The sequence below is a fragment of the Schistocerca serialis genome, unplaced genomic scaffold (genome assembly GCF_023864345.2).
Source record: "Schistocerca serialis cubense isolate TAMUIC-IGC-003099 unplaced genomic scaffold, iqSchSeri2.2 HiC_scaffold_842, whole genome shotgun sequence".
NCBI classification, from domain to species: Eukaryota; Metazoa; Arthropoda; class Insecta; order Orthoptera; family Acrididae; genus Schistocerca; species Schistocerca serialis.
In genome coordinates this window covers 2,396,114-2,422,957 of record NW_026048455.1, presented here as the reverse complement: position 1 = coordinate 2,422,957, position 26,844 = coordinate 2,396,114, and positions in this window count along the sequence as shown.

Here is a 26,844-nt window from a genome sequence, read left to right as displayed (position 1 = left end):
TTCACTTTTAAGCTTCAGTAAACATGGAGTGACCAAGAAACTTCCTGGCAGATTGAAACTGTGTGCCCGACCGAGACTCGAACTCGGGACCTTTGCCTTTCGCGGGCAAGTGCTCTACCATCTGAGCTACCGAAGCACGCCTCACGCCCGGTCCTCACAGATTTACTTCTGCCAGTATTTCGTCTCCTACCTTCCAAACTTTACAGAAGCTTTCCTGCGAATTCACGCCACAGGAGAGCTTCAGTAAAGTTTGGAATGTAGGAGACGAGATACTGGCAGAAGTGAAGCTGTGAGGACCGTGAGTGAGTCGTGCTTCGGTAGCGCAGATGGATTGCCGGCAGGGTAGCTCAGCGTGTTCGGTCACAGGGTTAGCTGCCCTCTGAATTAAAAAAACTGAGTTAATCGACCAACAACGAACTTAAACGGTGTCTTACGACGTCCGCCCTGAACAGATGCAACGAACAGTAGCGAACAAAATGAGATTAAAAAAAAAGAAAAAAAAAGATGTAGAGCATTTGCCCGCGAAAGGCAAAGGTCCCGAGTTCGAGTCTCGGTCGGGCACACAGTTTAATCTGCCAGGAAGTTTCATATCAGCGCACATTCCGCTGCAGAGTGAAAATCTCATTATGGAGTGACCAGCTGGTTTTTTTAATTTTGACTTGACGTCAACAGTGACAAACATAGTATAGATGATGCTTGATTTATCAAAAATTATGTATGTCACTGTTTTCTGGCGCCGACGCCACCTGTTTGTCATCGTCTGAACCTTCTACTTTCGAGTCTACACCATTCCTTTATGCTACGTCACTATTAAATTCTATATTAAAATTAATATCCACCTCTAGGTCAAGATACAACTGTATGTTTTGCCATTCTCTTTCCTGTCTTTCTGTTACGTGAATACAGTCCGGTCAAATGTCTCACAGTGTTTTGGAATTAACGTTTGCCGTCTTACAGTTTCTCAAATTCGGACTTTCTCAAATTACGGCTAACTTGTTTCATAAACAAATCCTTGAGAAATGCGATATGTGGGAAGTCTAGCCGTGGTCGGCACGGGCGACAGAACCTCGATGATCTCTATTTATTAGCTCAATCCGCTCTTTCAGTTGGCGACTTACTGCGTAAGCATCAAGTTCTTATCCCAGAATTTAGCCGTGCGGTATAACGCAGTGCTTTTCCGGTGTGCCGGTCAGTCTGTGGATGGGTTTTAAGGCGATTTTTCATCTTCCTTGGCGAATGCGGGCTCGTTCCACTTTTTCCGCCTCAGTTACACTATGTCGGCGATTGCTGCGCGAACATTTTGTCCACATACTTGCACAGCATCATTACTCTACCATGCAAACATTGGGGTTTCAGTCGTCTGGTGTGAGACGTTCCCAAGTAGGCGAGGGGCGGGGAGGTAGGGAGGATGGAGGGGTGGGGCGGTGGAGGGGGGGGGGGGGTCGTTCCACTGGGGGCCGAACCGCACAATAATCCTGGGTTCGGAGTGGAGCGCCGGTGGGGTGAGTGGACTGCAGTAGTCTGTTGTGGGGTAGTGTACCACTGAGGGCTATGGCGGGGACGAAGCCTGTCCGTCATTTCTAGGTCCCCCGTCCTATACAGTGCAATGCAGTTACAGAATTACTACAGTGACTGTTGGTTGTAGACCAAGAGATCTTATATTTCGATTATTGTCTGAGTTAATATAGTTTCGGCAAACAGGTCGGTTTGGAACTACTGTTTTGTTTTTTATTTTTCATTTTTTGTGATGACAAGCCACATTCCGCACCACCAGTCACTCCACCGTGCCTTTTGTCTCTGGTACTAGCAGCTTCCATTGTATCATCGCCAGCATTGTGTCTCTGAAACTGTTGCACCCGATCACACAGCAAGCAATAATTTAGGTTGCTTTCAGTGGCTCTCCGTCAATTTAATATAAATGATGTCATCTTTTCTGAGTTTCAAGTGACCCGAGTGTGCATTACTTGGACTTTCCAGGCTTTATAGAGGCGACTGACTACTTATTCCAAAGCGACTGGTGAATTCAGGGATTCGATCCTTAGCTGCACTGACTATCTCACAAATACCAATGTCTTAATGTTAACATCGCCCACCTCCAACATCGTTTTGATATGAGGTTTATATCCATCAGCCTACAGTCGAAGACTCTAGTTCAGGAAGGTACAGTTTGTGACGTACCTAGTATTTTCTTCATGCAATAAATACAATTACTAAGTACCTTGCTGTTTGCCTTATGTTTTCCTAAATTTTTGGAGCTACTTTAGTTACCTTTATTTTTGAATTGAATTCTGGATAGTTTCTGGATTGTAAATCAGTTGATGCCAATTACTTTCTTTCCATGTGGAAGCTTCTAACCTGATTCATTCATATGCTACCTAGAAGTCATCTTTATTTTTATGCATCACTTTTCGAAAATGAATTTTGGGTAGCAAGAATTTAGCTTTCAGTAAGACTTTGAAACTAATACAGCAAAATATTTGTGTCAAAAAAAAAAAAAGGATCAAAATTCGACCAATGCAATCAGTTAAAACTTCCGTTCTCTGTGAGAGTGATCAGAAGCACTTCCGCAGTCTCTATTAATACTTTTCCAATATTTTAGATTATGAAACAGTATGATTTAGAAAAAAAATACGTTTCAAGCAAATCTGAAATTGTCTTGAAATTATGAGCATCTTGTGATTTCGACTGAAATTAACACTGTCTTCAAGGTCCTGTCTTCCCTCTCCTCCTTATTGCTTCACACGACGACACAGTGCGTCCAAGCTCCACAGCCAATCAGGACTCGAGACTCTCCTTACTATGATTATAGATTCAAGTAGCCATTTTATAAATCTGGGAAGTTGTGTCATAAAACACATTTAAAAAAGTAACTCTTCCTCCATATTGACTAACAGATATTCAGAATCATGTTACTTTCCTTAGCTAGAAAGATATGTGACTACCATTTATGGATAGGCAAGTACTGGAATTTATCGACCGTTGACAACATATCGAGAACATTTATGGAATTTTTTTAATAATACATCATTTTGTTGTCAAGTATAGTTTTTCCATTACAACCACCAGACGTCACGAGAGGCGGATCCGCTAGAATGATAGGAGGTGAAGAGTACCGTGCTGTCAGGAGAGAAGCACGGTACCGTGCGCATCTTTCAACTACCGTCCGAAGTTCCTGCCAACCTTGTCGTTGAGACGCTGCGGCCATACGGCACAGTTCTGAGCCACGCAGAGGAGAAATGGAACACATTAGAACGTACTATGTCCTTAACGGGGCACGACAAGTGCGCATAGAACTTAGGAAGCACGTTCCATCATATGTTTTCGTTGGTGGCTGCTGCGCAATTGTTATATATGATGGCCAACCGAAGACCTGCTCTGGCCGCGGCTTGGAGGGCCATGTTAGAACTGACTGTCTGCAGCGACTCCTCGTTCAGGTGCCCCGCTATGAACTTCTCCAATGATCCACGGTGACCTCTCTCCCGCTAACGTATGTGGAGGCGGCACGACATGATGTGATGGATGATCAAAACCTGCTGCGACCTCAAGCGTCCTAAGCTCGGTTGGAGAGTCAGTGCCGCCGCCGCTGCCGCCGACGACGACGTAGCCACATGATGCAGAGGTTCCTGCATCCTCTGCCCACCGCGGCGTCGTGGGCACCCAGCCGCCGTCACTGACGGGATCGGACACAGGGGTTCCCGATGACCGAGACCGTGTCGAGGCCCGTCCTCCAGTGGGTGTCGAATCTCGGACCCGCAAGCAAAAATCTCCCAAACGACACAAGAAGAGGCGATTGTCAGTTTAAGAACGGGACGGGGATGTGAAGTTGGCAGAAGACATCGACTTCGTTGACGCGTCTACAGTTGCAACGGATTCCAGTGGCCTCATTCACCAGAAGGAGCCTGAAGATAAGAAACTACATCTGGTGGCCCTGAAAACGAGGCGTATCGCCACGATTCCCAAAATGTGGGTTCCTGTGATTGGGCTCCTTGGTGAGGAGGACGATGATGCGCAGCACACATCGATACCTACACAAGAGCCCATGGCTGACATTGATCCCGGGGAGCTCTGCCAGTCAGGGGATCATACGGCACAGTAATGCACGGAATGCGGCTGGATGGCTGTGTCGTGTGCGAGACCACCATGGGCTTGCACCAGCACACTGCCTTCACCACTTGATACATTTCAGTCATACTGTGTGGGGAAAGTCAATGTTAATGGTGTCCACTCCACTGTCAAGACCTGCATGTTGCACGACATGATCAGAGCGGCAGGCTTGGACATTTCCCTTCTCCAGGAGGTCTGTCCCAGGCTCCTTTTAGACCTATTTGGCTACACCACCTACAGCCTACCCTCCGGTGATGGCGCAGGAAGAAGGGCCCTCCTTCTCCCAGTTGGCGTAGACGCGACGGACGTATAGTCATGCTCAAAAGGGTCGTAGCAACCTGAATTGCATTTCGCCTGATATGCATGCAACCCACATAACGCAGCTGTCTAGTAGGTCCTCCAATCGCTCCTTGGTACAGTCGTTTGACTATTGAAAATGGTTCGAATAAGTCACCACTAGAAAACACTGCTCTGTATCGCAATAACTCAAGATGTAAAGTAATACCACGATACTACAAATATCAGGAAACGCCTTATCACAGATAAGTCTGTCCTTAAGGCTTGTAAGCTCACGTTTATTGCAATAAATGACTTACCTGAAATGTTACCACTCTCATTATTATGTCAGATAGGTAATGCACGTAGTAGGTTCGTCGTATTCATGATTTCCTCTTCAATGTAACATACCGTACATGTTATTTAACACAAAATGACATTAAAAATTTCAGTCATTCTCGAGCAGCTAGTTGAGAATATGTATGACCTTCAAATGACACGACGAACCGTCTCGTTCTGCATATGGATTCAAACACAGGTAAAGCAGACTAAGATTTCGTGACTGACGGAAACTAACAGTCATTCCTAACTAGGCATACAGAAAGTGATATACCACGATTTCAGACAGTATCAGTTAGCAAATTTCTACTTTAAATTACGTAACGTAAACGTTTTTAACGGACGCGAATTCCTACCCAGCATCTATTGTCCCTCTTAACGAACTACGAGAGATGTTAAATATTGCTTCTTCACAAATAACTTACTTGAAATGATGTGAGGTAAAGCTTTACGTTGGACCGGGATTCGAACCCAGATCCTAATCGGATATATATCGAAATACAATCAACTGTGACATATCGGATTTTCTCGGCAGTAGGTAGATGTTTTAACTGAAATGACGACACGAAACATAAATTTTTTCCTTCCCAGGACTTCAACCCGGCACCTATCGCTTTTATATTCTAGAGAACACGAACGTTAAATATAGGTTTGTTTCACCAATAGCGACATGTGGGCATGTTTGAACTAGAAATAATATGACGAAGAGTTCAGTGCCGAACCCCACGCATGTCGTTGTTGACTTCACACAAAGAGACGTCAGCTACCGAATTTTTCTCCACCAGCAGCTCGGAACAACATCCTTGAACTCACAGTGATCTTGCAAATAGTTCTATGTCTCACTGAGAGTCAAAAACTTCATATATCGTTAGTGTTGACAACGAATGAAAATGCATTAAAAATCAAAATTATTATCCACCAGAAGATAGGCGTTCTCGCGTTAGAGCTTGATAATACACAATGAAAACCTTAGTGCCGGGCCAGGTTTCGAACCCATTCTCGAGCAATATGTGGAGATGTTGAGGAGTCTGCAGTTTTGAACAAAAAGCAAATTGTAGTCGAGCTGTATTGTTATGAAGGGATCAAATTCCGCGGTACGGGCAGTCTGAGTTGCATTCCCAGTTCAGAACCAATTTTATCGTCATACAGAAGCTCAAATGCAATAAGTGTCCTGTGACCCTAAAAAGCGTTTGTTTCGCAACTAGAAATAACTAGTGCAAGAAAAGTTAATGGTGATAGAGTTTCTACATGTCGCCACTCCTGACTGTATTGTGGTTCAACCGTACGTCTACTTGGTACAGAAGGAATATCATGTTTAAAGTGGATTTCAGACCACAATGCCATTATAGCTTCTTCACTTGGTGTAGTCAGAAGCGAATAGAATCTGTCTCTCCCTATGAAAAATCATCAACAGAAGTTGGAATAGATCCTAGACCGTTAGTATATGAACCTATCATCAATCCAGCAAACCACCAAATCCTTTTCTCGGTGACTCATTTTTCTATCATAACACCGTTGCGGCACATTCGATGAGAATTCTGATGCACAGGCTCCCTGTAGTGGTTTGCAGCATGTTCAGTACATTCATTTACTTGGTTGACCGAATCGCCATGAACTAGCTGACTTGGCTACCCAGTGCATACATTCGACTCTATTTTGTACTCACCGAAATAAAATCATGTAACTGCCACCTACACAGACCTGCCAACAGTTTAGGATGCATAAAGTCCTTTCCAATTGAGCTACTCTAGTGCGCCTTCTGTTCGTTGAAACCGTCGTGCAGGGCAAAAGAAAAGCTGTAACTGGCTGTCTCTCAGAAGTCTAGATCCGGCCATATGCATTATCTCACGGCACTGTGGAATGCCGAAGTTCTGGAGGAACCATTGTTGACTTCTGTACGTTCTGTAGCTACGTGACAGCTAATAGCGTAACGATTCACTGTAGTTCAGATGTCGCTAATTGTATTACGTTCGCTGCTGCGTTTTTCAAAACGCAATTCTGCTATCTGTTGAAATTATCAAAATGGTTCAAATGGCTCTGAGCACTATGGGACTTAACATCTATGGTCATCAGTCCCTTAGAACTTAGAACTACTTAAACCTAACTAACCTAAAGACAGCACACAACACCCAGCCATCACGAGGCAGGGAAAATTCCTGACCCCGCCGGGAATCGAACCCGGGAACCCGGGCGTGGGAAGCGAGAACGCTACCGCACGACCACGAAATGCGGGCTGTTGAAATTATCAATTTAATCGAACTCTGAACATAATTCCCTTCACTTCTCAACCCAAAATAGTCGCATGTGGGAAAAGGGCTAACTTCTGCGACATTTTGTTCTTTTTCAGGTATAATAGACGGCCAGGCAGCAGATGCATCTCGAAGCTCTTTTATTCTGTATGGGGAGAGCGCATCGTGCCCAAATAGTCATAGAAAACTATTTTCTACATTATTTGTCGTCTGGTAGCGGCATTTTATTCTTCTTCGAACCTTGTTTAACAGCTTCAACTCAGAACAAGTTTTCCACATAAACGTAATCAATAAACTGCATGTGCATTGTCAGACTGTTACAGATAACATAAGAGAACTCGCATATATCTTTGATGATTAATTTCTTTCTCATGTTTAGTATTGTTTTAGCAACACTAAAAGAAACCTTACGAGAATAGTGCACTGTATTATAAGAAATGAAATAAAACTACCCACTATAACCTTACGACGAAAGTCTGTTTTAGTAAAACTGAGTATCATTTAGGTATAAGAAAAATAACATCACTAAAATAAACATTCAAAAAATAAAAGTTAAAAGGAAAATCTTAAAGTTAGAATCATATCAACCTTGAAGCGTGCCTCTATCGCCACGAATTAGTAAAATACTAATCACTCAGATTTCGATTAGGTTGTAACGCCGGAAATGCATATCCTCCTATTTCCATCTATTGTACTATTATTTTTTTTTTCCTTGTTTTCTTACCTCAAGATATGACATTTCTGTCTCTTTATATATTGTAATTGTTTTACTGTTTGTATATATATATTTATGCACTCATGTCGATGTATAATTGGTTTGTTTCGTAAATATTATTTGTGTTTTTACGCTGGGTCTTGCCTAGGGAAAACTGCTATCGAACGATTACATCGATGGGTCGTGTGAAGAATCAAAGTGTGTAGGATCTTTCGGAGTGTTAACTCTGCCGCGTGGGGCGCGGGCAGTGAGAGTCTGGCGGGAGTAGCGAGTGGAGCAGGTGTTGTGTGACGCTCCCGCGAGTTGCCGCGCTTTCGGGGTTCGGCAGCATGTAATTGCGCTCGACTCGCGATGATAGTTTCTGACATGGTGTCGTGGACGGGAAGCATTAGCTGGCGCACATCAAGAGCCCATTTCGCCTGGTGACCGTGTCGAGAAGAAGGCGCGCCAACATCCAGCTTCTGCAACAGCGACGGCCGACAATGAGTGACTGTCGCCACCTCCTCGATCGACGGCTTCAAACCTTCAATCAACCAACAAGGAAGACTAAAAGCACGTAAAGTTTCAGAACTGTATGGCAGACCTCAGCTTTTCAAATTGTTCCATTTGCCTCGCAAAATTACAGCAACTTAGCATGAACCTTTGTTGCTCATTGTCCCAATTGCATTGCCAAGCAGGGTCCCTTCCTTTTCCGAAATGAACCCGAGTGTCGTTGAAATTCAAACGCCAGCATTAAAATAATATAATTAGATTTCACTGCTTTAATTTCAAAGTTCAGTAGCTGGCTACAATATTTAGGTTACACGAGCACAAATTTAGAGTGCGAGTTTTGTTAGCATATTTTAGCTTACCTGTGACTGCAGCTCAGCTTGGTACGTACTAAATTTTACTATTGTTAATAGTTCAGAATCATTTAATTCAAGTTCAAAGTAAAATCTCTTGTTTCTAAATTGCGTAGAGTCAAGTTGCTTTTGAAATGATTGTTGAGGTAGTCCAAGACTAACCGTATTTTACTGGATTTCGATGTGCTTCAGAAAGAAAGCTCACTATTAACTTCAGTCACTAAATTAACTTTAGATTTTCCGGTTTTATTAATTCTTTTGCTAAATTAAGTCAGAGTGTAGCGAAATTTATTACTTCTGACAAACTTTCAGTTTTCACACTACACGTGTCAACCTTCAGTTGCCACGCTTCTAGTGTTAATTATATGTGTAATAACCTTTCTTTTTCAGTTACTATAGTAATTGTCCTTAGGACTGGCGACCGTGATTTCCCCCAAATCTCAAATATCTAATTACCGCTAGTTAATTGTTAACGTAACGGCCGCACATTTACTTTTTTTATTAACTTTACCCCTTTTCAAAATTAATTTCCACCAGTTTCATTTGCATTTTTCCTTTCATTTAGATGTAACCCTTTCCTCCCACTTTACCGATAGATTAACTTCGGTGACGATTGCTTTTCCCAAATTTCCATTAGGTACACGCGGTTTAATTTTTCACTGTCATTAAGGTCGGTAAGTGAGGGGGGAGGTTACAAGGTCTGTGTTTAACTGGTATGCTGTGTCATACTTAACAGGTATGCAGATATGTCGTTTCATAATAAAGTTATATGTTCCTAGAAACACAAAATTTGCTTGTCAGCAGCAGATAGAGGGGTTACCTGTTGCGCAGCATTGTAAGTTTTTCACCATTGCACTACGAGCTGAAAGTATTTTTTGCGATTTGCCTATCGATGTTTGATCTGACTGCTTGTAGCTCTTTCACAGAAGCGATAAAAACTTGGCAGTCAGCGAGACTGGAACCGTGAACCATAACAGACGCTTTTTCACAAGTCAGTGCGTCACCATACAGCTAGCGAAGAGTTATGTGCTTTGCTTTCCTCTTACGAGTCCAATTCTGGCTAGAACTCGTAAACCGCTATTTAAAGATTAGTTACGATTTCCACGTGCAATGACTTTCCTGGGCTGAAACCCGTAAATTTACAGTCTTTTGTTACACCTCAAGCGATAATAACTCAGATTATACAATGGAATTGACAGGAAAAATTAAGTGAACTTTGAGGCTTAATTCCGTGCACACCAGGAAGTACCCCGTCGATCACAGAGTTGCCAAACATATCTTGCCTTGTTGCCAAATCTCAGTTACAGTACCAGCAGGAAGAAGACGAACCGATGTGATCCTACAGCGGGCTGAGGAGTGACCATAGCTGGCGTCTCAAAGACGCGGCTGCTACAGCCTGGAATACGTAATTGATCTGATTAGCATTTCTGTAACTATGTTTAGGCACTGGAGCGTAGTTACTAATAATATTCAGAACTGAATGCAAACTAAGAATCATAAATCAGTAACTATCATAGTTGTTTTTATATTTATTTCGTAACTGTACTCAAAACTAAGGAACTCATTCATGGACGTTTTCGTGCCTCACCGATAGTCGAACACAACAAACAAACAAAAAAAAGGGAATGTGTGTGTGTGTGTGTGTGTGTGTGAGAGAGAGAGAGAGAGAGAGAGAGAGAGAGAGAGAGAATATAAATATAATGAGAGAGATGGTAAAAAATTGTTGTAAAGAAATTGAATACTGGTATGTAAAAAAAATCTTTCATTAAAATGACACGTTCCACATCATTACGAAATGTCGTATTCATGATCTATGGAACAAGTATTAATCTAATCAAATCTGAACATATCATATTGTTAGGTAGCCTTGAAGAGTCATGAATTACCGAAATTTTCGCCAATATCAGTAACCAAATCTAAACTTGAAAATAAAAGACGACCAGTTTTGTAACAAACCGGGACTCCTATAAATACCCTTTCATCCCTGTTAACTAACCACTAAAGATGTTTGATATACCTCTACTCAGACGTGACAAAGTGTGTATGCGTTTAAAGATGAAGCGCATTATGTGTAGTTCTGTGACGGAGATACGAACCCAACACGTAACTGGATTGTTAACTAAGTAAAATCAAATGTTACGTATCGGTTTTTCTTACCAACTGCTAGGTGTTGGAATGTAAAATAAGGATACAATTTTTTGTGCCTGAGCGACAACCGAACCGCACTCCTATCCTTCTTCTTTATAGTCCACGAATATAGCGTAAGTACGAATTGCGTACTCACCAACAGTAAGATGTGTGCGTGTCTGACCAGAAATTATTGGCAACACATGAACAGACATTAAAGATGTACATTAATTTTCAGTAGCAGGCTGGTGTGCACGTGATAGGACTTGAAAAGAAGTTATGATTACTTTTGTACTGGATCAGGACTCAGACCCACATACTTACCTTTGGAGGAGACCTAGAGAAGACTGCAGTCTTGAGAAAAGGAACGAAATTATTGAACTATATTGTTACGAGAGATTCAGATCCTCGGAAGAGGAGATTCGAATTCAAATCACAGTCCAGCACTAAATTTTTCAAAGTCTCTAGTTCAATCCAATACAAGGTAATTTGAGCCCTGTTCCTTTAAATGGCAATCGGTTGATCAAATAAAATAAAATTTTTTAATGTAAGTAAGTTTACTGGCGACAGTATTTCTGTTTACTATGACCTCCGCCTATGTCATTTCCATCGTAAACCGGCTCTGCAGAGTTGGGAATGAAGGAATGTGATGTTTAATGCGGATTCTGGGTTATAACATCTTTCTCTTGAGGTTACCAGAGGTAAAGTAAATCTGTTTGTGCGTCTTAAAAGTAAATGCCTGAACCCACGCGTTGCACTTGCGATAGTTCGTTCCACCAGACCACTGTGGCCACATTTCCCAGCCCCAGGAGTGTGCTGTAACAGATGATGTGCTTAACTTACAAAATTAGTCACGGTGGAGAAATGCGAGCCTATTAAATGGTTAAGCAGAAGAAATCTTCTGACGTGGAGATTATGCTCTTCTCATGTTAGCATGATGTAAAGACTCTTCTAGGATTCATAGCCTCGATGTGAAGCCATTTTGAAATTTTCACTATGTCTTAGTTCGAGAAAATCCACTGTGAAGTGTGAAGTTACCGGATAATTCGATTATTACCGTCATTATTACTTTCATTATCTTCATACCGCTGCTGAAACACATGTGCCTGAAGATCATTTAAGGGAATTTTGGTCACTATGGAAGTAGTTGCCCAAGAACAGGTTCTTTCCCTGTCCACGGAATCCTTTTCATGTTAATATAAAACATCAGCAATTACTCTTAGATCACATTAAAACTAAAGTAATTTATGAAGACGTTACTTCATAACAAAAACTCGCTGCCTTTCTTCATTTACTTGCGCCTAGAAACGGCTGTCGAATATTGTCAAACCAAAAGCCAAGGGATCCTACTCTTGTTACTGCAGGAATTAAGTTATTCAAAATATCCACGGGTGTACTGCCGGTCTACAGTGTACAACGGGCACAATATTTCGGCGATCATACATGTCGCCATCATCAGTTGAACCTACGGACTGAGCTCCAGTGAACGTGCCGGTACGGAGATCCGTACGCTATGACTGCTCAGGGGGAACTAGGCTCGGTCTGTGATATCATTCTGTCATATAAGGCTATGGCAACAAACCCTTCTGAACAAGAAAACCAAACTTTAGAACAAAAAAGTAACTTCTTTGACAACTTCTCCTTACAAATTATCTAAAGACAAGTGATACTTTTTGTATGTGTTCTATTAGACCATGAACCAATGAGTGAATAAAACATTTACCACTGACGTTCAAACAACCTTTTTCTACAGAGTGATGAAGATTCTCAGGGTCACCTACAGATCCTTCTGAGAAAAGAAACGTAACTATTCACGTTGACGACAGAGACATGTTAAAAATATCCACATTGAGGGCAGAAACATATTGAAATGCATGCTTCCTCCACACCATTCTCTCCCTAGCAGAGCTTGTACATTCACATGCTCCACCCACATTTAAAATTAACTTAATTGAAATCTGATTATGATTTTTTCAGTCATCAGTCTTCTGACTGGTTTAATGAGGGCCGCCACAAATTCCTCTCCTGCGCCAACGTCTTCACCTCAGTGTAACACTTGCATCCTACGTCCTGAATTATTTGCTGGATGTGTCCAGTCTCTATCCTCCCTTACAGTTTGTACCCTCTACAGCTCCTTCTAGTAGCATGTAGGTGATTCCCTGACGACTTAAAACATGTTCTGTAATCATGTCTCGTCTTGTCTCTTGTCTTCCTTTCTCCGCCGAATCTTTGGAGAGCTTCCAAATTCCTTGTTTTATCGTTCCATCTCATTACCAATATTCTTATGTAAAGCCACGTTTCAAACGCTTCGACTCACTTCTGCACCAGTTCCCATGACTCAGTAGCATACAATGCTGTACTCCAGATATACTTTCACAGAAATTTCTTCCCCAGATAATGTCTTATGTCTGATACCAGTAGACGTTTTTAAAGTCAAAAATGACGCCTATGTCTGTCTTTGTTTGCTTTTCATCTTCTCCTTGATTCGTGGGTTACAGGTTACTTTGCATCCAAGGCAACAGAATTTCTTACCTACGCCTACATTGCCGTCATTAATTTTAATACTAATTTTCTCGCTAATTCTCAATTTGGTTACTTCTCATTACTTTTGTTTTTATCGGGTTTACTGTCACTCCATCGTCTGTCCTCATCAGACTGATCATTCCATTCGACAATCCAGTAATTCTTATGCATTTTCGCCAAACGACAGCAATGTCATTAGCAGATCTCATCACTGATAACGTTTCACACTTAATTTCCATCGGGCTCTTGAAAATTTCCTTTATTTTCGTCTTTGTTTCTTCGAAGTATAAATTGAATGATAGGGGCGAAAGACTGCGTCCCTGTTTTACAGCCTTTTTAACCCGAACACTTCGTTCGTGGTCTTCCAGTCTTATTCTCTCTTGGTTCTTATAGATACTGTATATTACCCGTTATTCCATATCGCTTACTTATATTTTTTTCAGAATTTCTAACACCTAGCAACATTTTACATTGTCTAGCCCTGATTTTAGGTCGACATATCCTTTGCGCGTGTCACGATTTTTCTTGAGTCTTTCTTTCATTATGAGTCGCAAAACGCCAAACTGGTCAACATCTGACACATCCTCAGTTTTATTTACCATACTCAATGCTTTTCTTGTTAACAGTTCAGATGCAGGAACTGTTGAGCTGATTCTGCGGCAGTTCTTGCACTTACCTGCCCCTGCTATTTTCAGGATTATCTGTATGATATTTTTCGGCAAGTCTGATGGTGTGTCACCATTGTAATAGCTTCTACACACCAACCTGAATAGTCGTTCGGCGGCCACTTCAGAAATTCCGATGGAATGTTCTCCGCTATTTCATCTCAAGTTTTACAGAACTCTTTTAAATTCTAATATTCGATGCTCTACGTCTTCCATGTCAACTCCAATTCTTCTTCTGTCACGTTGTCAGACAAGTCCTCCCCCTTCTGTGTACTCTTTCCGCCTAACCGCGCTCTCCACCATGTTTAACAGGGGAATTTCCACTGCACTGTTAACGGTCCCTCCCTTGCTTTAATTTCACTAAAGTTTGCTTTCACTTTTCTATTGCGCCAGCCTTCCAGATGTTACTATTTCTCTAATTCTTCACAAATTTCCTGCAGCTATTTCGTCTTACTGCTAATCTGTTTGCTAAACTTTTGCTGCTAAATTGTTTCATTCCTAAGTGATTTATATTTCGGTACTTCCTGAACATTTCTTTCCACCTTCTTTCACCTGTTACTCAATGTTTCATCGTAGTTACCTTCCTTGTACCTATTTCAAGCTGTCATACGTCTGTGATTACCATTTTTAGAAATGTCCATTCCTCTTCATCTGAAAAGATATTCCTTATCCCATTATCAGATGCGTCTCAACATTCTACGGTACTTCAGTATCCTAGTTCCTTCCGCAATGGTTCTTCCGGAGGATTTTCTAAAAATTCAATATGCTCTTCATCATTACTGCCACTGTAACTGCAACTGGATACGCCTTACAATGCAATATCTGATTTCGGAACTTCTGCCTGACCGTGATGTGATCCAGACGGAATCCTCCCATACGTCTGGGACTTTCCCAAGTATACCTCCGGCTCTCTTGATCTTTGAGCGGATTCTGACCAGATATCCTTATCTCCTTTACGTTTAACCGTGATTACTTCCACAACAAGTAGATTGAGACTTTGTGTTTCCCTTTTCAGATTTTATAGTTTTCCTAACTCCCTAGTTTTCCTAGTCCCACTAGTGTGGCATCTTCGTTGATCTTCTGTTAGTCGGCGAGGATCCTAGAGGAGACAGAACTTTGAGTACCCCAAGCGGTGGACGTGTGTGTCGACACTAACAAAAGAGACATCCAGTTGAGCAGCGGGATGTATGCTTGTGATACTTCGATCACCTAGAACGAGAGTGTCCATACGTTTCAATTTTGCAGGAGTCACAGCTGTGTGCGGCTGACTGGCACGAGGGACATTGGCCGGGTTTATGCGACCTCGCTGCGATGATTACAGACGACGCTCCCAACTACTCACCATGCTACTGTTCGCTGCCCTGTCTCCGTAGACGATCTGCAAACGCATATGAATATCTGCGATGTCCTTACTTTCCACTGAAAGAAAGTCATGCATAGCTCTCTTTTTAGAACACACCTCCGATACACAGGCCGTTTTGATCGCTACGTATACCGCCACCAACTGTCCCTCCGCCACACACCGTTGGGTGGCTTGCGGAGTATCAATGTAGATGTAGATGAACTTCATGAAATTACATGGGGCTTATGTGGGAATATTTCCCGACATCCCATAAAAAGTTCCGAATTTTTTCAACCGAAGAAATGTGTTGCTGTATTTACTAAACGCCCGTCGTAATTTTAGACTTCCGCCTGGCAGTTACGACGACTGTTCCACAGTGTACACTCCTGACCAGTCAGCGGATTCCGACCAGCGATGACCTCTACCCATTGAGGTATCGACTTCTGGCGGACCCTGACTGGGAGACCTAGGCCTCTAGGTTAGGCCTCAGAGTGCTACAGCTTCATCATGAACCTTCCACGGAGTTACTTGATGGCGCTATCTCTTGTAAATCACATCAGAACTACAAGGTGTTTCAAAAAGAATATACCTATTTCGAATGCATATATTTATTAAACTTTAAGACGTACGAATATGAAACTTTGCACACATATTTACGAACCTGTCAAGTTCAGTTTACAGATGTTCAGTATGCCCTCCATCAGCGACACGAACAATATCACACAGATACTCAAATTCCTCCCATAGACCCACCAGGTTACCCGAGAGCGCTAATGCGCTGCTTCCTGGACTCAGGTAGGCACGCCGGCCCCGTATCGTATCCGCCTGGCAGATTAACGACGAGGGCCGTTGTGCTGCCCAGCCTGGATGTGGTTTTGAGGCGGTTTTCCACATCCCAATAGGTGAATACCGGGCTGGTCCCCACGTCTCTTCTCAGTTACATGACTCGCAGACATTTGAAACATATTCGCACTATCTCATGATGTACAATAGACGCAGACAACTGGTGTTCACTGATTTCATTCCGGGAGGTACGGGATGTCGGCAGGAAGGGCATCTGGCCATCCCTTCAAATTATCGTTGAAAAATCCGATTGTAACCACGCCGACCTTGCGGAAAGTGCGGGACAAGGCGTCATAAAAAGAAGAAGAAGACACAAATTTCTCCCATAGGCAAGCATGGCCTTCGTCACTGATGATATGGCAGCACTGACCCGGTTTTTCAACTCTTCCAGGTTCTGTGGGAGTGGTGGTACATAAACGTTGTATTTAACGAAACCCCACAGGAAGAAGTCAGAGGGTGTCAAGTCCGCTGACCGTGGAGCCCATCTGAGACATGCTAAGTCGCCAGGTCCTTGACAACCAATCTAAGGGTTATGTAGAGTTTCATTCAGATATTCACACACTTGGCGACTCCAGTGAGGGAGGTGTCCCGTCTTGTTGAAAAATGAAGTTGTCTTCTTGCAGCCTATGAAACAACCACTTTAGTAACACAGTGAGATACTGCTGACCGTTAACCGGAATGGGCCGTAAACAGATGATCGGGATATCGCACAGAATACACTGACTTTGGGCAAATCTCGTACGTGTTCAATAGCTGCATGTCTAAATTCGAACATTGTGTTTGTTTACCTGACCACTAACATAGAATATCGCTTCATCACTGAAAATGATGCGTTGCGTGAAAGTGTTATCATTGTCAATAGTATCAACAATATCGTTACAAAATGCCATAGGTTTGCGTTTGTCATCAGGATGAAGAGCTTGTAACAGCTGTCACTTGTACGGCTTCATAACCAACCGACGTCTCAAAACACGCCAAATTGTTGTTGTAGGCAGTGTAACTCTCGACTAGCACGTTGAGTTGATTTTGAAGCACTACGTTTGAATTCGTGCCACATTTTCTTCAGAAACACGAGGGCGGCCAGGACTTTTTCCTTTACATACACCTCCTGTATCTAGAAACTGTTGATAACATCTGCGAATGTTCCACCCATTCGGAGGATCAATTTGGTACCTCAGCCTGATACATCTCTTCACTGTAATCATGGAATTGCACTTCTCAAACTCGATAACACAAAATGATTTTTTCTGCAGAGTAGCCATTTTAAACATACCATGTGCGACCATACGATGTGCGACACTAAAGCAATGAGACTTATGTGAAAAAAAAAATTGTTGCTTACCGTTTTAGTCAAGTTTAGTGTTGTCTCCTTCAAAGTACTTCCCTTCTGATTGCACACACTTTTTCCAGCGCTTCTACCATTGATGGTAACATTTCTGTAACTCATCTTCTGTAATATATTCCAAGACCCACGTCACAGCTTTTCGGACATCTTGTGTTGTTTGAAAATGGTGTCCCTTGACCGCCGTTTTGACTCTTGGACATAGAAAAAAGTCGCACGGGGAGATATCTGGTGAATAAGGTGGCTGTGATAGTACTGAAATTTGTTTTGAGGTTAAAAATTGCTGTACTGACAGAGCAGTATGGGATGGCGCACTGCCGTGATGCAGAATCCAATTACCAGTAATGTTGGCACGGACACGAAGAACACTTTTACGATGTCTTTCTAAAATTCCTTTGTAGCAACATTGGTTATCTGTTTGTCCAGGAGGCACCCACTCCTTATGAACGATTCCCATGGAATCAAAGAAGCACACAAGCACTTTCATCTTTGACACTCGAGATTTTCGTTGGCCTGGGTAATTCCTTTGAGCACCATTGCGAAATTTGGCGTTTTGTCCCTGGATTGCACTGAAAAAATCAACTTTCATCACCAGTGATAACATGGCTCAACAATTCTGGATTGATGTTCGTTTGCTCTAACAGATCGGCTGCCACATTTTTCCGTGTTTCTCGCTGTTGTGGTGTGAGATTTTTGGGGACCATTTTTGCAGAAATCTTTCTTATACCAAGATCTTGAGTTATTATTAGACGAACCGTTTCTCAATTGATGTTCAGTTCTTCTGCAATCATTTCCACGAATAATCTTCGATCAGATTGTACGAGTTCAGGCACCCTGGCCAAGTTGACATCCGTCTGTTAGGTTGATCGTCGTCCACTGTAGTCTTCGTCTTCAACATTCGTTATGCCTTCACTAAACATTTTATGCCAACGAAAAACTTGAGCTCTCGACATAACCTCCACTCCAAAAGCCTTCTGAAGCTTACCGTAAGTTGTCGTCGCGTTTTCACCCACTTTAACGCAAAAATAAATAGCATACCGTTGCGCAATATTATGTGGTTCCATTTCCGTGACGAGACACACAAACACGTGTTAACTTATTACTGCACAACTCACGATTGAGCAGTTGCATCGATGTGCCCTTGTAATAGAAGCAGCTTATAGACCATGGTCAAAGATATTGTGCCTACACAAGCCTGCAAGGCTGCCACATCTCGCAAAGTAAATCAGTCTCATTACTTTATTGTCGCAACTCGTATGATGGTTATCAAGCAGAACAGAAACCAACTGACAACTAACGGCTATTAATATAAACTAGCCTATGTATTCGTTTTTCCAATAGACGATCCGAGGCGCAGCGATCGATAGTTTGGACAAAATAATACTTTGTAATTCAAATATTCTTTCTGAACAACGCTGTATATCGTAATTTGCATTTTTCTCTCTTCTTGTAGCTATATCCAAACATCCAAACTAGACAAGTTATTGCTTCCAGTCTATGTGACAGCTCTTGTACCTGCATACACTTGCCTCATTCGCACAAGCACATACTGTCATCACCAAGCGACAATGCCCAAGAAATATTCAGGCGTGGAACAGGGTTTTGTGACCCTCTGACGTGGCTAGAAGCTTGAGAGAATTTTATCAAAATCCACACATATGAAATTTAGATTTTATATATAAGTCGAAGCATGGTATGTCAGTTTCCTGAATGGGGATAGGAGTAGACTAGATAATATAAAAAATTAAATAAATAAGCTTAATTTCGATGAAGAGGGAATCGGTGAAGAGAGATGGCGATAAATAACAGGATTAATAGCCACATCTGTTCAGGGTTATAAGTACAAAATAAGGTACTGGTAGTTACAGAGAAGGTCTAATAATGAATAAGGAAATAATGATGCAAGTAAGCTATAGTGAAAATCGTAGTCAACGTATTATAATAGCGAGTGCAGAGAGGATGGTAATTTCCACCACAGTAGTACAAGTATGTACGCTACTGGCTCTGAAGAAATTCGATATTTGAAGGGAGACTAAAATTAAATTTCAATGGGAGACTGGAATTCAGTAGTAGAAGAACATGGACTGGAGGTAAAGAATAAGATTTCACAGAGCATAATTTAATCACTGCAGTTACTTGGTTTAAGAATCAAGGAGGAATGTTGTATACGCAGAAGAGTCTTGGAGGCGCCGTTAGTTTTTAGACAAATTATATAATGGTAAGACGGAGGCTTTGCGAACAGGTTCTAAACAGTAAAAAGTTTCCAAGGTTGTGTATGCTATAAACTGGAGAATGAACATAAGAAATTTCAGAAAGTTAGGAAATTAATGTGACGGCACTTGGAGAACTTGAAAGAACCAGAGGTTGTCGAGAGATCCCCAAGGAGCATTATATATTGATTGACCGAAACTGGGGAGAAAATACAACAAAAGAAGACTGGGGAAGATTGAGAGATGAAATAGTGAAGGCAGCAATGGATCAAACACGGATAAAGACAAAGGCCTGTAGATATCCTTAGATAACTTACAACATTTTGAATTTAATTGTAGAAAATACAAAATATAATAACACAACAAATGAAACATTCAAAAATGAAAACGGATTTATAAAGAACGATACTGACATAGAGTTAGAATTGGGAAAGCAGGTATGGCTACAGGACAAATATAAGGCTGAAAAGTTCACACGAATCCTCTGAAATTTTGGCTACCACCTCAGTTAACACTAGAAACTAAATGTTTTGATTTGTGCACAACGTAACCTTAGTCTTGCACAGAAAAGAGTGAGGTAAGAAGTCATTAAAATACTTTACTATCGTTCTGTGAATTACAGGTGCTGTAAAAAATTTTTAGTTTGAAAACGAAAGGAACTTATTTTTATTCCACAGGTGAATTTATAGTTTTATAGCATTTATTACAATTTATCATAGATTAAAAAAAAATCGGCCGGCCGAAGTGGCCGCGCGGTTCTGGCGCTACAGTCCGGAACCGCGAGACCACTACGGTCGCAGGTTCGAATCCTGCCTCGGGCATGGATGTGTGTGATGTCCTTAGGTTAGTTAGGTTTAACTAGTTCTAAGTTCTAGGGGACTAATGTCCTCAGCAGTTGCGTCCCATAGTGCTCAGAGCCATTTGAACCATTAAAAAAAATCCGGTTAAATAAATAACCATCAGGCACCCAAGTTTTTGCTGACAAAATTGACCTAATTTTGAATCTTCCGACATGTTCCACATCTTAGCGAGTTGACATAAATACTGTCCACAGAAAACGGGAATAAAAGTAAACTAATTCATTTGTATTTGATGTTAATGTTCCGCATACTTACTATTTGAATAGGTGAGGAACAGGCTACGTATTGTTCCCCAAATATAAAGGTTGTCCAGTTAATTACGCACATTCACAAAACGCAGCTCCACACATTGAAGCTTGATTTCAACTGTGGTGTTAACTAATCAAGGCATACCGACTTTAGGCCTCCTCAGACGTGATGTACTCAATTCAAACATACAGAAGTAGAATTTTTGTCCCTGAATGGAGTTGATTCCAAGTGCATATTCACAAACGCGCCATTCGCACTGGTGAAATTTAATTATATTAAAAGGTGGCTGGTTTCGAAACGCTCATTTTTTTACTATCGCTGAAGACAACTGTTGCAGAAGAATGAGAAATTAAATTTCCGGCACGTAGACGGTTTAAGATAATAATGGGGAACCTCCGATGGGCAGCAGACGGCTGACGTAGTAAAAAGCAGAGACAAGCGCGTTAATGGATATTAAACTTTTTATAGCCGTGTAAAATATTTAACTCTGCGCTGTGGGTAGATAGTAAGGTAGCACTACTCTGCGCTGTAGTGGTGTGAACATCTTTAAGTGAAACTCAAACTTCTGCTTCGGTGAAGATTAGCAAGTTTTCAGAGTATGTGTATTCCGGATGGAAACTGGTCTACCAAAGGTAAATACAAGTATCGAGCCTTACAGTTGGTGTCCAGTCAAGTCTTCGAAATGAAAAACAGATTAATGACGTTAAGCAGGTCTTCTTTTGTAGTCATAAAATGCCAAAAGTAAGATTAATCTTTAATTAAGTTAAGGGATGAAGGTGCAGTATTCTCATTTTTATGAAGTATTAAAAAGTGTTTAATTTTTATTAAAGAAAGTGGTAGTGTTTAAATTGTATTTTCTGTCCCACAACAAACAAATTACCAGACTCTCTGACAGAAAGTCAGTAGGTCCTTGCATTTGGGGCCTTGCATTCAAAATACTCAACGCGTTTGATATATTCACTCTTACATGTTCACTTATTTCCAGGAGAGGCCTATCTTCAGTTATTATTGAAAAGCATAATGTTGTTTCCCAAATAAATTTTTCTTCATTAGCCATAGTAATCGCTGCAAATAAATGGATAAAAGGTATGTACGTAGTGGTCTTAAAATTGGTTTTACAAACAGAAAACCTAGGGTTTTCTGGAATGTTGGGCTGGGGTCGAGAAATTTGTTGCATGGTCCAAAACATACAGTTGGTGGCATTACAATGCAGTAGAAAAATTATGTCCATTTATCGGATACAAGTTTACTTGAGTGATTTCCGACTAGCCACCCAAGGCTGAGATAGAACTTGTATCGTTAATGATCCCCTGTGAATGTCCAAGACGTAGGGAAACTGACTTGGGAAGAGATAGTGTGAAATGGATTATCGCTTAAAATGCTTTGAGAGAGGTTTGCTTATTAGCAAGTGAAGAGTGAGTGAACGAACCCATCGCCCAACATGGCTTCTGTCTCTATGGAAACACTTCAGTTTGTGACACTGCAGAAACAAGCTAGCGAACTGAATACAAGGCAGGCCTTTAGGGAATATTGCTGCAGATACTAGGAAAAGTGCTGTCTCCTTGTTGAAGACTTCTACGGTGACATTTCTGTTATTTCTTATGGGTGTATTTATTTACTAAAAACTTACTGTAAACGGTGTTGTAGAAGCTGAACCGCTAATAAAATGTATTTTACGAGATGGTGTCACAGTACACATGTGCCAGCCGCCGTCTGACTAAAGTGAATAGCCTGCCCTGAGGTGTCCGTATGACGTTTGCCGTCGGGGGGAAGAGAGGATGTACGCCATTTATCTGTCAAGATGGCATTAATCAAGATGGCATTAACATAGGTCAGTATAATCTTGGATCTGTATCTCAGCTCTGAGAACCCAACAGCTATAGCACGCATAAAATCATTGTCTTTGCAACACTTCAAATAAAAAAAAAAAATTAAATTAAAAAAAAACATTCATTACTCCTGCCTCACCAGTATGTAATATTGGGTTATATTATTATTTACTGCGCTTAGTTATGGTGCATGCGACGGTACTGGTTATGTGATTCTCATATGTCGTATATTCTAGAATGAACTTTCCGTCTGCAGCCGAGTGTGGACTGAGTTGAAATTTCTTGCAAATAAAAATGTATGACTGTCTGGGGCTCTAAATGAAATTTCAGTCCTGTTACGATGGCCATGACTATGGACTAGATTCTGCCATGACTACTATTCTCGCAAAGTGTGCAGAAGAACTTTTATTTTAGATGGTTGGAGCAGAGATATTGCCACAAATGGAGCTGTTGGTAGAGCACTTACCTGCTTCAGGAAAAGGTTTCAGATGTGCGTCTCGCACCGCCACACAGTTTTAATGTGCCAACATTTGAGATGAGCGTACACTTCGCTGCAGGCCGAAAGTTCTATCAGGAAACAATCCCACAGTTCATATCTTAGCCATTACTCTGCTGTACCCGTTCTTCCAGGAAGGCTGTTTCAGTGTGCTGGAGTACTGTGAGCTCTAGGAGGTACGTGAAAAGGTGTTGCCGTAAATGGAGCTGTGAGGTAGACGGGGGTAGGGGAATTAACTGGATTGCGTAGTCTGTAGAACACTTTCTCACCAAAGGCAATGTTCACAAGTTCCGCCTCAATCAGACACATAGTTTCAATCAATTTTACATTTATCGTCGCTGTCTTTCAAGCGGAGGCCACGACGTTTGGAACGCAGATTTACTGCAGACTTCGTACACTCGTAGTACTCCATTAGGACAACAAAGGCAAAGTTCACAAGTTTCGCCTCGATCAGACACATAGTTTCAATCAATTCTACATTTGTCGTCGCTGTCTTTCAAGGGGAGGCCACGATGTTTGGAACACAGATTTACTGCAGACCTCGTACACTCGTAGTACTCCATTAAGATAACAAAATGTGTAAGCAGTAGCACGTACTTCTCAATCGTTATTGAGAAAATCGCAAGATAACTTCGGTCGTCAAATATGTACACCTATGCGTGACAATTTTTACCGTGAGGCACCGGCAGCCGAGTGGTTGCCGGCACGGTAGCTCAGCGTGTTGGGTCAGAGGGTTAGTTGCCCTCTGTAACAAAAAACTGAGTCAACGGCTCAACACTGAACTTGAATGGGTGTCCTGGGACATCCGCACGGAACAAATGCAACGAACAAAATGAGAACAATAAAAAAAGTGGTAAGCGTTCAAGCTGCGTAATCGCTGGGTCGCTGGATCGAGTCCCGCTCGTCAGTTTTTTTTTTTCTAACACAGTCATTTTCTTTACTGTTTATATGAAAATTGATGTAATAGGAAAAATACGTGTAATCGGATAACTTTTTATTAAATTTACAATGTTATTTGGCAGTCTACAAATTTTTATTATCACAAATAATATAGTATTCATAACCTCCTACTCTTAAACGTCCAAACGCATAAAGTGATACTGAAAATGTATGCTTGTCCATGATTTGAGAAATCCCTTATACCTGGAAGGAACCCGAGACGACTTTTTACCTCCAAGTTTTGACCGGCACAGACGGCTTTCGGAAGATCTAAATTAATGGTCGCTTTCGACATTACGAGTACAAGTTGCGGGAAGGTATTTTTCGTAAAAGCATGAAAAACGAAGTGAAACGGCACCAGATGCATTGAATAAATGCTATGTTTCCCTCACACGCAATGTCTTTCGAGGTTTTCCACGGAAAAACCAACCTCGTTAACATTTTCAAAAACCTCTCTTCGAGCCGATAGCCGGCCGGTGTGGTCGAGCGATTCTAGGCGCTTCAGTCTCGACCGCTACGGTCGCAGGTTCGAATCCTGCCTCGGGCATGGATGTGTGTGGTGTCCTTAGGTTATTTAGGTTTAAGTAGTTCTAAGTCTAGGGGGCTGATGACCTCAGATGTTGAGTCCCATATAGTGCTCAGAGCCATTCAGCAGATAATTTGGAAGCAAATAATGCATAACGCACCAATTCCTTAAATATCGGCGCTGATCGTTGGTCATGCAGTATCGAGTGTATTTTAGTATCGTCTTCACAAGAAGGAATTTCTCGGTCTCTTTCGATTAAATACGAAACATTTTGAAGACACGGACAAGCATACATTTTTTAGTGTCACCTTATGCGTTTGGTCGTTTACTAGTCGGTTGTTAGGAATATTATATTACTTATGATAATAAAAATTTGTAGACTGCCAAATAACATAGTAAATTTCATAAAAGTTCATCCGATTACACGTATTTTTCCCATTACATCAACTGTAATGTAAATAGTTAAGAAAATGTGTTAGAAATAAAACTCAAAAACTGACGAGCGGTACTCGATCCAGCGACGCAGCAATTACGGAGCTATAACGCTAACCAATTTCTTTTTTCTTTTTGTTCACTCTCAGTCGTTCCATCAGCTCGCGGCGGAAGTCGTAAGACACCCGTTTAAGTTTATTGTTGATCGATTAACTAAGTTCTTTTATTACAGAGGGCAGCAAACCCTCTGACTGAACGCGCTGAGCTACCGTACCGTAACCACTCAGCTACCGGTGCTTTACTGTAAAGATGGCCAAGTGCAGGTATATATTTTGACGACCGAAATTATCTTGCTGATTTCTCAATAACACTTGAGAAGTACGCTCTACTGCTTACACATTTTGTTGTCTTAATGGAGTACTACGAGTGTACGAAGTCTGCAGTAAATCCGCGTTCCAAACGTCGTGGCGTCCCCTTGTTAGTGGCTGGTATTGGCTCCTGTCCTCAGAACATGTAATAGCTTATAAAATGCCTCCCAACATTGCGTAACTGTGATTCAAGGTCTGATACATACCGAAGTACAACGCTAAATCTTTCTCCATTTCAACCATTCAACTATGGAAAGAACTACATACTAGGCTGTGTGCGATCCAAAATCATGATGCACTCAACATGAAATCGAAGCATTAACTAATCGGTGCTCTTTTCCTCTGACTGTTCCAAACGTCTTCCTCTCTCTGTCTTACATATAACCACTGTTTCTCCAACATTTTTAACAGTCTCTGCTTTCCTCTAATTTATCTGTATCATTCATTGCTTTCCTTTCACCTCATTTGTTAGCCTCAACAAGTGGTTTTGGTTCTGCTCTAGTCAACAAACTTCCTTTTCAGATATGATTTTTTCTGACCTCCAAACATTCATTTCTATAAATACGTCATCGCTCCCATCTGGCAAAACGATAAATAAATCAATGTTCCTTATGCTGACATTAGTATATTACGATATTCATAAGTAAAAGCAAGAACTGCTCGCAGACATGTAACGTTCTCTCATATGAGCAAGGCTACATGGTAGACTAAAGGAAAAAACCGTCCATACATTAAATGAAAGTTCCTCATCGTTTTATTGCGGTTAACGCTAGTACAAATCGTCGTATATGACAGGGGTTTATCACTGGAAAAACCTGAGAAAACAGACGATTGTTCCTGAACTATGTGTCAGTGTCTTCCCTCATCAAACATCCCAGCCCTTTTGTTATAAAGTTAAATAATTCGTCAGCCCTAAGTGAAATTGCCATGCCAAGTTCTGTCCACAAGAAACAAAACAGGTAAGCCATTAATTATAAGGAAGAGATCTTAATTCAACCCTGCGTATGGTAACGTGTACTCTGTAATGCCTCAGGATGACGACTAACAGATATTTGCATGTTCTAGCACCTTTCTGATTTTATGGGACTGGGAAACTGGTAATTGTAAAGAAGCATTGCAAAATACAGCATTTATCAAAAATAATTGGGACAGCTGACATGGAATTTGACAATAAACGAATGGGAGTTTAGCTCATCCAAATTTCCCCATACACATTCACAGTTGAGTGAATCTAAATGGGGAAAGGATCAGCGTGGTATGTACTCTCTGCACCGAGGAAACAGAAACAACATTGGAGTGCATGTCAGTCATGCAAATACGAGACTTGCTCTGTTAAGGGAAACTACGGGAAAGGTAACCGAATACTGATACTTTAACGAAGAAAGAGCACGTATGATACAATCTGAGATAGGCAAATTGAAGATCCGCTAATTAACGCTTCGGCAGTTAATGACAGAGTGGACTATTTCGGTGTACAGTAATTTTGAAGGAACAAATTCGCACATTCACACGAGTCGGAACAATGGTTCTAAATCGTTTCATAATTGGACTATTATTCAAAAGAGGAA